Below are 12087 nucleotides of genomic sequence, written 5' to 3'. Positions count from 1 at the left end.
CTCTCTTATCACTGACTGCAATAAGTAGGGAAACCCCTTTCATAAAGTAGCTTTATTATGTGAAACTGTTAAAAAAAGTATTTTTGATCAATGGACTCACCTCTATTAATGAAAATTTAAGTTGTTTTAAAAACATAAACCTGAGAACTCTTTCTATATGTAGTATTTTTAACAAACTCATTGTAAAGCAAGGTTTTAGCCCTATATTCTGAAAACAGCTGACCTTTATGCAAGTGTCTGTTGGAGAGCAATCCAATTTCAGAAAGCATGATTTTGTGACCTTCCCAGCTGGCACTGGTCAAGGATGTGCTGAGGAATGGTTTCTCAATAAACAAGCTGACAACTTCAGGAACTACTTCATTCTCTGAGATCTATAACCACAAACTGGATATAGATTACTCATGTCCTATGACAAGCGGCTGGGGGTGCTGGGGTTGTTTAGCCTGGAGAAAAGGAGGCTCAAGGTTGACCTTACCACACCCTGCAACCACCTGAAAGAAGGTTGTAGTCAGGGGGCTGACCTCTTCTCCCAGGCAGCTAGTGACAGGACAAGAGGAAATGGCTTCAAGTTGTGCCAGGGAGGTTTGAATTTAATATTTGGAAAAATTTCCTCACCAAAAGGGTTACTGGAAGCACTAGAACAGGTTACTCAGGGAACCTGTTGACTCACCATCCCTGAAGGTGTTTAAGGAAAGACTGGACGTGGCACTTAGTGCTATGGTCCAATTGACATGGTGGTGTTCAGTCATAGGTTGCACTCAGTGATCCCAGAGGTCTCTGCCAACTTAATTTGTTCTGTGATTCTGTGAAACAGATCAAATATAATTCCTCAGAAAAATTTCAGAAGCAGAAAATACTACTAAACTTCTGATTCCTCTGGAATTTCTAGAAGCCATCATAGAAACAGTAGTGAGCATGAAAGGGACACTGTAAACACCATTGGTCTGAGGAGTTCCTGTAGCTGGTGCTCCAAAGCCAGTAGTCCTGTACGGTTTTCAGGGTTGAACATATAAGATTTAGCTAAGATTACATTATTACATTTTGAATCTCTTTAAGTGGCACAACAGTCTTGATAATGTAAAGCAGATCTGAACACTCAAGATTCAGCATGGATTTGACCTAATTATCAAAGTGATTCTGAATCCCTACAAGCTGGCTAAACTTAGAATCCTAGGAACATGAAGTCCTAGACATCACCCTCAGTGTGTGTTGAGTAGGGATGGTTTTTTCATTCAGCTTAAAATCCTGTTGAGTGCTCTATCTGACTTAGGAGGCAGATCCTGTGCCACCATGTATTTCCATTGCAGTTTAATCAAACCAAGCAAAACAAATAAAATCAGGATATTTGGCAATAATCTTTCAAAAGGAAAACTGTTAGGAGACCTAAAATACTGGAAAATCTCCTTGAAATTCACAACATTAAGCATGGAAAGAATATTTAAAACCATTTCAATCAGATGTAGGACTACCATGTAGAGGATTTAGTACTCAAATACTAGGTCACTGTATGGTCAGAAACAAAGCATCCAGAGGATCTTTTCATAGGTCTGGAGTCTAAAATGTCTCTCTCCAAAAGTGAAAATTCTGGGTAGGACTGAAACTATTGGATATTTTTGACATACCAACCAAGCTGTAGATGATGCAAAGGAGAAAGAAGAGGGGGGGGAAAAAAGAAAGATAATAGGTTTGGAATTATATGCTAGTCTGTGCTTAGCAGATAATAATGTCAGAAACACTTTTAAAAGAAATCTTTAAAAAATGAAGTTATTTTTGTTCTGTTCCTCTTTTAGAAAGCACCTAATTCTTTCAATTAATTGGTTTGAATGACAGTTGTAAACTAATGAGCTACAGATGTCCAACTCTATAAGCTGCAGTCAGGAAAACATGGTTTATTTAGCAGTTCTTTACAAGGGGAAAGAAAACCCAAAAACTTTTAATCTCTTCTTTTTATTTGTGTTTAGTTCCTTTTTACTTTACAAAAATCTTTAGCTCCATCTTCAGAGCAGTAATGTGTCTGCACCTTCAAAGGAGAATGTCGGAATCTATTAATCGTATCCCGGTGCACTGGAAAGTAACGCCGCACACATGCTTTGAAATAAGGTTGAAAACAAGAGAGAATTTGAACAAGTGTGAAGCAGAAAACTCTAAAGTACAACACCTCCCATGGATTGGTCCTGATTATGGAAACTACTAGTGCAAAGTTGGTTTGAGGAGTTCTTCTATGGACTAAATATATATTTGAGTAAATGCTTGCCTGAACAAGTGTGTGTTTTACTAAAATGCATCTAAAAGATCACTGAAAAACTCTTGGCTGGTTTTGGGGAAAGGAGTAGGGAATGCAATAAAAAATGCTGATGTATTTAACCCAGTAAATCACAGGGCATTGTGCTGAGGAACTTAAACCTGCTGCTGAAAGTTGACATTTAGCTGCTGATAACAGAGGCTCAATACTTGAGAGTGTACCATATTTGAAAATAGGAGTGCCATCATTTGGCAGAGTTAATGGGCCTGTTGTCAGCTGCATGACAGCTGGATTTTAGAGTGATAAGGCTAAGGAAGTCAGAAGTCTACAGAATAAACTAATCCTCAACTGAGATTATGGTTGCTTTAAATGTCAGTACTTTAAATGCATTTCATCACTTGAAAGCGCCAGATATGCTTTTAGCAATGGCTTTTTTTTTCTCCCCATCCCACCAGTGCAGCTTTTGTCTGAGATCAGGTAGGGCTATGACCTGTGCTGCTGAGAACTTTGCTTCTCCCTCAACTGCCAGTAAATGTGAGCAAGTTTATTTGCTTTATTACTATTTCAGTTACTTACCTTTCAGTGTTTTCGGCACCCAATTCATGCAAATATCTCTTGCAGCTGAGTAACCTGTTGGGGATCTTGTTTTACTGTAACCACATAGGTGTTGAAGAATTGACTTAAATCCCTACAGGCTTGAGGTAAAACATGCACATTCAGTTGAATATGCATCAAGTCCAACTTTAAGAAAACAGACTTCCTCTTCTCCAATTCAGCAAAGTGTTTTATATTGTAATTAAAAAGCCACTGATATTAAAGAACATTAATGTTTGCATTGTAGTTTTTGGGGTTTTTTAATAAAGGCTAATTAAAGCAAATTTAAGTTTTAACAATAGCTAGGAGAATAGTTTTTAAGACAATTCAAGTTAAGCTGGACATTACATTTCACACAAGTGTCCCAAAGCAACCCTTACTAATTGCCAGTTGTCCTCCTTTCTGCAGAATGTAATCCTTTCAGACTTAGGAAGATAGTTGCCCTGGAATTTGCTTGTTATCTCTTCATCTCTCCCCCAAAGTCAGGCTGTAAAAAGAATAGCTTTAACACTTGTGAACTTGCTGTAGCTCCCATTGATTCAGGGTTGTGCAAAGAATGGTTGGACTTGTTCAAGCACTAAAAGCTGTTAAAACCATAACAAGCTTCAGAGGTATCTAGTAAAATCTGCTCCTGACATGCCTGTTGCTACTGATCTTTTTCTTCATGGGTCACAAACAGCATGTTCAGCTCAGCTGGTACTTTCTTCTTCACTTGTCAAATGCAAGTCTGCCTAACAATGGAAGGACAGATAAGGCAACTCAATCTCTCTAACATCAAATAATTAGTTAAAATGGAAACTAGAGGAGGAATGTGTATGATGTGTCAAAACAGCAGCAGCTCTGATACCTTAATTTTATCTCTCTATAGATGCTGGATCCTAGCAACTACATTAACTCATCCCTAAAAGTAAGCAGTACCCCAATAATGAGAAAAGGCAGCAAACACGTGTATGGGACTTCTCCACTAGTTAGCAAAAAGATATTTCCCAAAAAAATTACAAGTAATTTTCTCTGCCAGTTATTCAGGGAACTGAAGGGCCTTAAGCAGAGGCTTGAAGGTCACTTTTTACAGCCCTAAGGAACAAAGTTTTAATAGGAAATTCAGCTGCTCTCCCAGTCCTACACTAACATGAAGAAAATCTCTTAGGAAAACACAAATTCATATGACAGAAGAGCTGGTAATACTGGGAAATTGTAAGATAGCCTTCAGATAATTCCCTGCCCTGAAACTGAAATCAAACTATGGATCTTCCTGAACAGCAGAGAAAGAATTTCTCAGGATTTACCCATTCTCATCTCCTAAGACCCTCCACACTGTACCCTAAGTTAGAGTGTGCGTGTAGTAATATTCATCCTTCAAACATGCCTAGAAACCTGACATTTAACAACTCTTCCCATATGAAAAATGCAGTAAGGGAAATAAGGGGTCAGCTAAGCAAATTATTTAGGCCCTGTGTACATAGGTGTGATACTCTTAATATTAACTGGACTTACTTTGTAGCTGCATTTATTTCTTAGTCTTGTATAATGTTTTTTCTTAGTAAGTGTCAGTCATTGTTTCTACTTTATTTATGTTTATTTTTAAGAATATTCTTTCTAGAAGAAAGTTGGTGTTCATTAGTTCCTAATCTGGTTTTAATTAATCTGAGCTGCCAATCTATGTTAGCATGTTGATGTAAAGCAAATTGGACACACAAGTTAGAATTTGAAGCTTGATGGCTGGTGGGCATTAGTAGATAAAGTTATTTATGTATTAATTCTACTGGGATTGAGTCCATGCAAAGTGCATCACAACTGTCTGCTGATTCTCTTCCAAGAGCTATCAGAATTTCATGTCAGAAATATCGTATGAATGGCTAAGACAATTATTTTTATAGCTGTATATAATAATTTTAAGGATGCAATGGGGTTCAAATTGCTAAAGAAAATGCTTATCTGGGACAAACATTACTAGATACAGCATGACAATAGTTGCACTCAATGACCCTTCCAACTCAGGGTACTCTATAATTCAATGATTGTATGACTTTACACAAATTCAGTCACAATCAGACTAATTGGACTAGTCATTTTGATCTTTTCTCCTAGATAACAAATTAAAATAGGGAGCAGAAATTTCATGGTATCACCTTTCCATATCCTGTTCAATGAGCCAGTCTGTGAGCTCTCTTCTACAGAGATATTTTCATATCCATTGACCTCAAATTTCCACCATTGCAATAACCTACCTTCTCTAGCACCTAAGATGCATAAAACACAAGCAAAGTCAAAAAAAGGGAAAAGCAGCAACTCACTGTTCTGCTGAATTTCACTGCACATGGGCTTCTGCAGAGCTGCAGTCTCTTTCAACACAGAAGCTGGGAATTTGAAGATTAGCTCCAAGATCTCTAGTTCCACTGTAACAGACTATACTGGCGATGCAGCTTGGTACAACAACTTGATGAGACAGTTTTGGAGAGTGCAGAAAATGCTTGCTAGCATTAAAAAATATCAAAATACAAATATTTGCATCCTTCATCCCCTTGATGTTCCAGGATAAAAGCAAAATAAAATCTAACCCTTCAGTGGGTTATTTCTGTTTTGTACAACCACAAGCTCATTTTTACTCACATATCAGACAGCATTTGCTCTCTGTCAGTTTGAGTACTTTGAACAGGAGATGCAAATCACTATCCTCATCCATGGACAGAGGAAACAGAAATCAAGATATGTGAGTCAATCTCAGAAAATTCATTATGTAAATCATTCTAATAAACAGGAATAGAATATTGGGTTAGTAGAAAAGGAGTTCCCTATTTACCAAGGCGTGTTGCATTTCATTAAAAATCCTTTTAGAAAATAGGTCCCAATTCACTTGTTCAAGGTGATTATGACAATGTTCTGTGTTTAAATAATGCATCTACCTCATAATATATTGTCCATACTAAGCACAAAAGGGTGACATTATTTACTATCAACATGTGAGAATAAACTGATTTTACATATGCAGCTCTAGTGTCCATTTCCCTGAGTGGAGTTGTAAGCATTCCACGGATTAAATGGTAAAAATTAATAGAAGCTAGAAAGTGCATAGTTTTACTTATGCTGCGCTTCTATATAATATAATCATGTGTATGTATAGAAGACTTTTGTCACCTTCAACCCCCACCCCGCCCGGTAAGGACATGAAAATAGCTGGTTTTACTAGGGTTCTCAGAACTGGCTTATTCTACTAAGAAGCAAAATTGCAGCAGGTGCATAATTGCTCTTTACCCTGCTGAATTTATCTTTAGAGATTTCACAAAGCTCAGCTTGCATGCAAGTGTGGAATTCTTTTTGTTGTTTCCCCCTGTTCTTACATTGTACCATGCATCATTCCATTAGTCCACAGCTTAGTGTTCCTTAATTATCATCATTCATTTTGTGCTTAATAATGTTTTCTAAGGTTTTAACAGCATTCCTGCACACAATAACTGTAGCTAACAGATGAAAAACACAGTCATTTCAGTGCAAAACAATTCACTTACATATCCTTGAGACAGTGCTCGTGTTATAAAGTGCAAGTTAAGAAGGAAGAAACCATGCATGTTAATTGGAAATAAACAAAAAATACATTACTGGCATGTATTCAGATGCAGCAAAATGTAGTACTTAAGCACTGCAATTAATAGGTTCACATCATAGGGAATATTTAAATGCTTTATAGTCTTGCTTTAGAGGTCTGCATAAGTAATTCTGATCATCACACATAATTCAGGATACTCTTTTAGTACCCAAGAGACTGACAGAATATGTATATGCCCCTTTCTTCCTCATTGTACCCAAGCTTTCTAGAGCATCACTGTTCTCTGCATCCATGCAGGCAGTCTTCCAAGAAAGCCAGCCTTCCTTGGCTGGGCATACCTGGCATCACCAGGAGTTGCCCAATACCAAGAGTTCTTTAAAGTCTAGTAGAAAACCTTTTCAGAAGGTTTCTGCACAAATACAGAACAATCCAGGAGGCAAAAAGTCGTTTATGTGGCCAGAAATTGTTGCCTGAGAATCCAGAGGAGGCTGGAAGTGTGACAAACTGCTGCCACCTGCTGCTGGTTCATTTTCAGCCACCGAAGCTCCAGCAAACCAAATTCGCAGCAGCCAGCAGAAATTGCAGATCATCTCTTTAGGGAAAAAAGGGAAGAAACAACCTTCTATATTTATCCCAAGAGTAGGAAAGCACTGATTAGACACAGGGCACCAGTGCCAGTCCTGTGGTTGCTAGCATTCAGTACCTTGGCTTTTCCACCCTGCAATCACCGCTCTGTCAGTAACTTAAATGTGTGACCTTGAGAAAGCAAATTAAGCATTTTAACATTATTTTGCAAACAGTAAAATGGAAATAAAACTTCCAGGGTTCCTTCAAGAGTTTCTAAAGGTGATGAATGTATTCATGAGGCTGTTTAGGAATGTGCTTTTTATTACTATCTTCACATCTTAATTATTTCAGAAGGCTATTTTAATAAAGCTCCCATTGTAATAAAATTTTCAGGCTTTATTAATAATCAAGAATTAATATTGAACTATAAGGTAGTTAGTCTGCTTCAATTGTATATATAATAGGGAAAAAAAGAGAACAGCCTGAATTATCTGGGTGAGGTCAGATAACACAATGTTTTTGTAAAGATTTACATCTATGCATTGTGTGTGTCTCAGTGCAAATGTCAGTGAGGTCATGAAAAAAGTTACAGGGTATATCTGGAGACCTGCTTTTTAAATATGTCAATAATCACTGAATTTCAAATCAAACTCAGAGCTCAAATTACCATGCTTCATGTTTGCTAATAGGTGCCAATTCATGAAGACCCACAGTCCACTACAGGCAATAAAATGAGCATAATGTATGCTAGCCAGATAGCTAAGACCTCTATTTTTGCTATCTGTAGGTATCACATACTTTTGAAGCAAATCCTACCCTGCTGGTGACACTGTAATGCAAACTGTCCTGATCTCACTGTCAAGTGTAGAAGAGTGAGCCACAGAAGTGGAACTGCCACCAGGTGATTTTCTGTGATCAAGATGTGTGTCTCTGTGAGGGGGAATTTGATGGCCCTGGGTGAAAATGAAGGGAGCTGGTTCCCAAGCTGGCAGCTCTCTTAGGGGCAGCAGCAAAATCCTGGAGCTCTCAATGTTGGGGAAGGCTTGGCACCTGATCATAGAATTGTAGAATCATTAAGGTTGAAAAATGCTTTCTAGCATCACAGAGTCCAACCATTAACCCAGCACCACTATATTCACCACTAAGTCATATCCCCAGGTGTCACATCCACATGTATGTTGATAATTTCTAGGGATGTTGATTTTACCACTTCCCTGAGCAGCCTGTTCCATTGCCTGACTGCCCTTTCAGTAAAGAAATTTTACCTAGTACCTAATCTAAACCTGCCCTGGTATTACTTGAGGCCATTTGCCTCTTATATTAAGGGGCCCAGAGCTGAACACATTTGTCCTGGGTCTAGCTAGGGTGAAGTTAATTTTCCCCACAGCAGCCCTCATAGTGCTGTGCTTGGCATTGGTAGCTATAAAGTTGTTGATGACACACCAGTGTTTTGTACACTGCTGAGCATGGCTGGCACAGCATCCACAATGTCTCTCCAAATGGGTAAGAACTTGGGAGGGCACACCACTAGGCAAGCTGACTCAAACTGACCAAAGGGGTATTCCATACCATATGACATCTGCTCAGATATAAAAGTTAAGAAAAAGGAGGAGAAAGCAGGAGCATTGGGGTTTTTATGTTCATCTTGTGGAACAACTACTGTGTCCTGAATGTCTGCCTCCAAAGAAGTGGCTGAACATCATCTGCTGATAGGCCTTAGAGAATAAAATCTTTAGTTCCTTCCTTAGTTTACATGCATGCAACTTTTCATTTTTACTTTAGGAAATTGCTTTATACAGGCCTACAAATTTTTTACCATTGCATTTTCTTTTTCTGTCTTGCTGAGGAGGTGGAGTGTTAGAGCAGCTTGGTGGGCACCTGGGGTCCAGCCAAGATCAACTCACAACAGTATTTGAGGTTTGGTTTCACCTGTGCTGAGTACAAGGGGACAGTCACTGCTCTGGTCCTTCTGGCCACACTATTTCTGATACAAGCAAGGATGCCATTGGTCTTTTTGGTCACCTGGGCACAAGCTGGCTCTTCCTCAGCTGGATATCAGCAACACGTCCAGATCCTTTTCTGATGGGCAGCTTTACATGTACTCTTCCCAAAGCCTGGAGTAATGTATGGAGTTTTTGTGACCGAAGGGCAAGACCCAACATTGACTTTGTTGAACCTTGCACCACTCTCCTCCGCCTGTCATCCTTGCCTGTCCAGATGCCTCTGCAGAGCCTTCCTACCTTCCAGCAGATCAGCACTTCCTTTCAGCTTGGTGTATTCTGCAAACTTACTGAAAGTGCACTTGATCCCCTTGTCCAGATCGTTGATAAAGATATCAAGCAGGACTGGACCCTGGATAACACCACTTGTGACCCACCAACACCTGGATTTAATTCCGTTCACCTTTACTTTCTGGACCTGTCCATCCAGACAGTATTTACCCAGGGAGCAGTGCACCTGTCCAAGCCATGAGCAGCTTGAACACTCAGGTTTTATTTAATTATGCTTGTGAAGGCTGAACATTATCACTACAAGGCAAGTATTCTTCTGATCAGAAAAATACCAAAATAAACATGAAGTATAATAATTTTATCTACACATTGGCCCCACATTTTTAATCATTATTTCAAACCCAAATATTTATGAGGTCAGCACCACTTGAAGATGCTCAGATACATGTCTGCTATACATAAAACAAGCTGCAGATATAAGACATTCAGTGACTGCGTATGTGTGTAATTTCTGTACTGGTTTGGGCAACTGAGCAAGTTTGGACCATGCAGTGAATGCTCAATAGCACTGAAGAAGACACCCTGGGGATAAACTGCCCATTGGCAATGTGCAATGTGCAGCTGCTTCAGGGAGCCGAGTTTCTTATTTCCCATCTTTATGTCAAAAAACAAGGCCTGTGCCTCCGTTGCTCTTTTCATTACTTCAATTCTCAGATACGCAGATACAAAAATACTCAGATACAAAATTGTATTTGAATGGTGGTATGTCTCCCATGTGATTTTTGTTTTGCCATAATCAAAAGGAGTACATGGAGTCTGCTGTCTGTGATAAGATTATCTTGGAGCCTCTTGGCTTTTCAGATCAAAATTAACTCCAGGAAATCCCAGGGACATTCATAGTGTAGCATCAAACTTTGACACTGTTCAAGGATGAGTTATACATTTCTCAGCATGACAAATTCTGCTGTAACTGACTTTTTCTTGCTTCCTTAAAAAGTATGAATTTATTTTAAGGAAAAAACAAACATGTTTTTCTTTCTGCTGTGAAAGAAGGGTAATTCATCCACTATGTATAAACAAGTGATAGCAGTGCTTCTTTACTTTCAGTCAGGAAAGTTTCCATTAGTCAGCTCAGTACAACAAGATAGAAATTTTATCTTTATTTGAAGAATGTCTGGGGCGTGAAGAAATTCTTTATGCCGGTTTTAATAATGGTTTTTGTTATCTATCATTGTTGGCCTGACTGTAAAACAAAAACCTTATCCAAGATCTCACTAATATGAAGATTTTAAAATTAGGACAAAGTTATTAATTTTTAATGTTGTTTGAATACACACCAAAGTATTTTTGTTTTCAGCTTGGAGCACAAGCACAAAAGATGAGAGAGTCTCCTTCTGTTTGCTGAAGTAAGGCATTGCCACTTTCTGCTGTCAGCCACCTTTCTTACTTTGAATGAGTCACTTGAATCTTCAGTACTCATGTTTATGCAAGAAAGAGACAAGCCAGCCTCACTTCATACATAAATGTCTCTAAGCACTAAAGGAATACTCGAGATTTCCTGGTTAATCTGTGAAATGTTCTAAGGCCTGTTCATGTGATACTTTCACCTCAGCTGAATGTTAATAAACACCAGAAATTCTGAGAAAATATAATCCTTTGAGATTTTCATGGAAACTGGTCATCACATGCCCAAATCAATTGTAGAGTAGTTAACTAAGCCAATGAGATATCTCTAGTTTCTCATTTGCAATCCTATTATGGTAAAGTTAGAATAGTTCATGTCCTAAGCCTGTAGGTCCACAGCAGAACGTGCTTGTCTACTCCACCTGGAGCTGGAAATGGTACTTTCCAGATGGGGGAGGTGTACACATACCAGTGGTTGGAAAGTGATTGGAAAGTGCTAGGTGTCATTTCTTATTTTTCTTTTCTTCTTCCCCCAAATCTTGCTGATAATGTTGTTATACAGTTTTTTCATTTCTTTTCCCATTGCAAAGTTATATAATGATCCCAATTCATGAGAGGAGCAGCAGAGTAGGATGCAGTATTGACATTAGGCTAGCCTACTACAGGAAAGGTGAAGATCTCTGGACAGTTGCAGATAGATAGATTAATTGGAGTAAATCAGATAGCACCTCCTTCTGTTCGAGTCCTATCCCAATGCATTATCACACAATCAGTCACTGAGGCTGAATGGCTCATCTGGAAATGGTCTAGTCAAATCCCTCTGCTCAGAATAGGGTCACCAAGAGCAGGTTCCTCAGGGCCATGTCCACTTGGATTTTGAATATCTTACAGGATGGAACACAGTTTTGTTCAGTGTTGAACTACCTACACACTATGGTCTTTGGATTTTTTCCTTATGCTTAAGTTGGAATTTTCATAATCATTTTTGTGCTCATTGTTTCTCTTGTCCTGTCACTGATTCTGTCTAGTTTCATCCTTTTTTTATCATTCCCCACATGAGGTTCAAGCTCTCTCAGCCTTTTCTCATACGACAAAATTTCAGTGCCTTAGTCATCTTTCTGACCCTTTTCCAACTTAGTCCAGTGCATACATGTCTTCCTTGCACTGGACCCAGACTCCAGATGTGTCTCACCAGTGCTGTGTAGAAGGAGAGACTCACCTCCCTTGACCTATTGGCACCATTTTTCCCATTATAAGCCAGGTCATTACTGATACCCTTTAGACCAAGGGTGAATCACTTGCTCATGCTTAACTTTGTGTCCACCAGGACACCCAGGTTGTCTCCTGCCAAGCTACTTTTCAGTCACTCTGCCCAAACTTGTACTGTTGCATGAGGCTTTTCCCTCAGGAACAGGACTGGGCATTTTCTTTTGTTGAACTTCACAAGGCTTCTCTCAGCCTATTTCTGCAGTTGGTCAGTGTCCCTCTGAGTGGCAACAAAGCTG

The 12087-nt window shown here is 39.0% G+C and overlaps 1 long non-coding RNA gene across 4 annotated transcripts in view; it reads left to right on the top strand.

Annotated features, from left to right (window-relative positions):
* The window catches only part of LOC146441698 (uncharacterized), a 44096-nt gene that overhangs the window by 13634 nt on the left and 18375 nt on the right, over nt 1-12087 (top strand). The window contains exon 4 of one of the 4 annotated variants that reach the window (XR_014850474.1): nt 1990-2874. The exons of the other annotated variants lie outside the window; for them this stretch is intronic. This is a non-coding gene — a long non-coding RNA (uncharacterized LOC146441698). Of the gene's footprint in view, nt 1-1989; nt 2875-12087 lie in introns of those variants that run through there. 4 annotated transcript variants of the gene reach the window in all.

Source organism: Lichenostomus cassidix, chromosome 2, assembly GCF_008360975.1.
Source record: "Lichenostomus cassidix isolate B80296 chromosome 2, HeHo_3.0, whole genome shotgun sequence".
NCBI classification, from domain to species: Eukaryota; Metazoa; Chordata; class Aves; order Passeriformes; family Meliphagidae; genus Lichenostomus; species Lichenostomus cassidix.
This window is presented reverse-complemented; position numbering and strand designations above follow the sequence as displayed.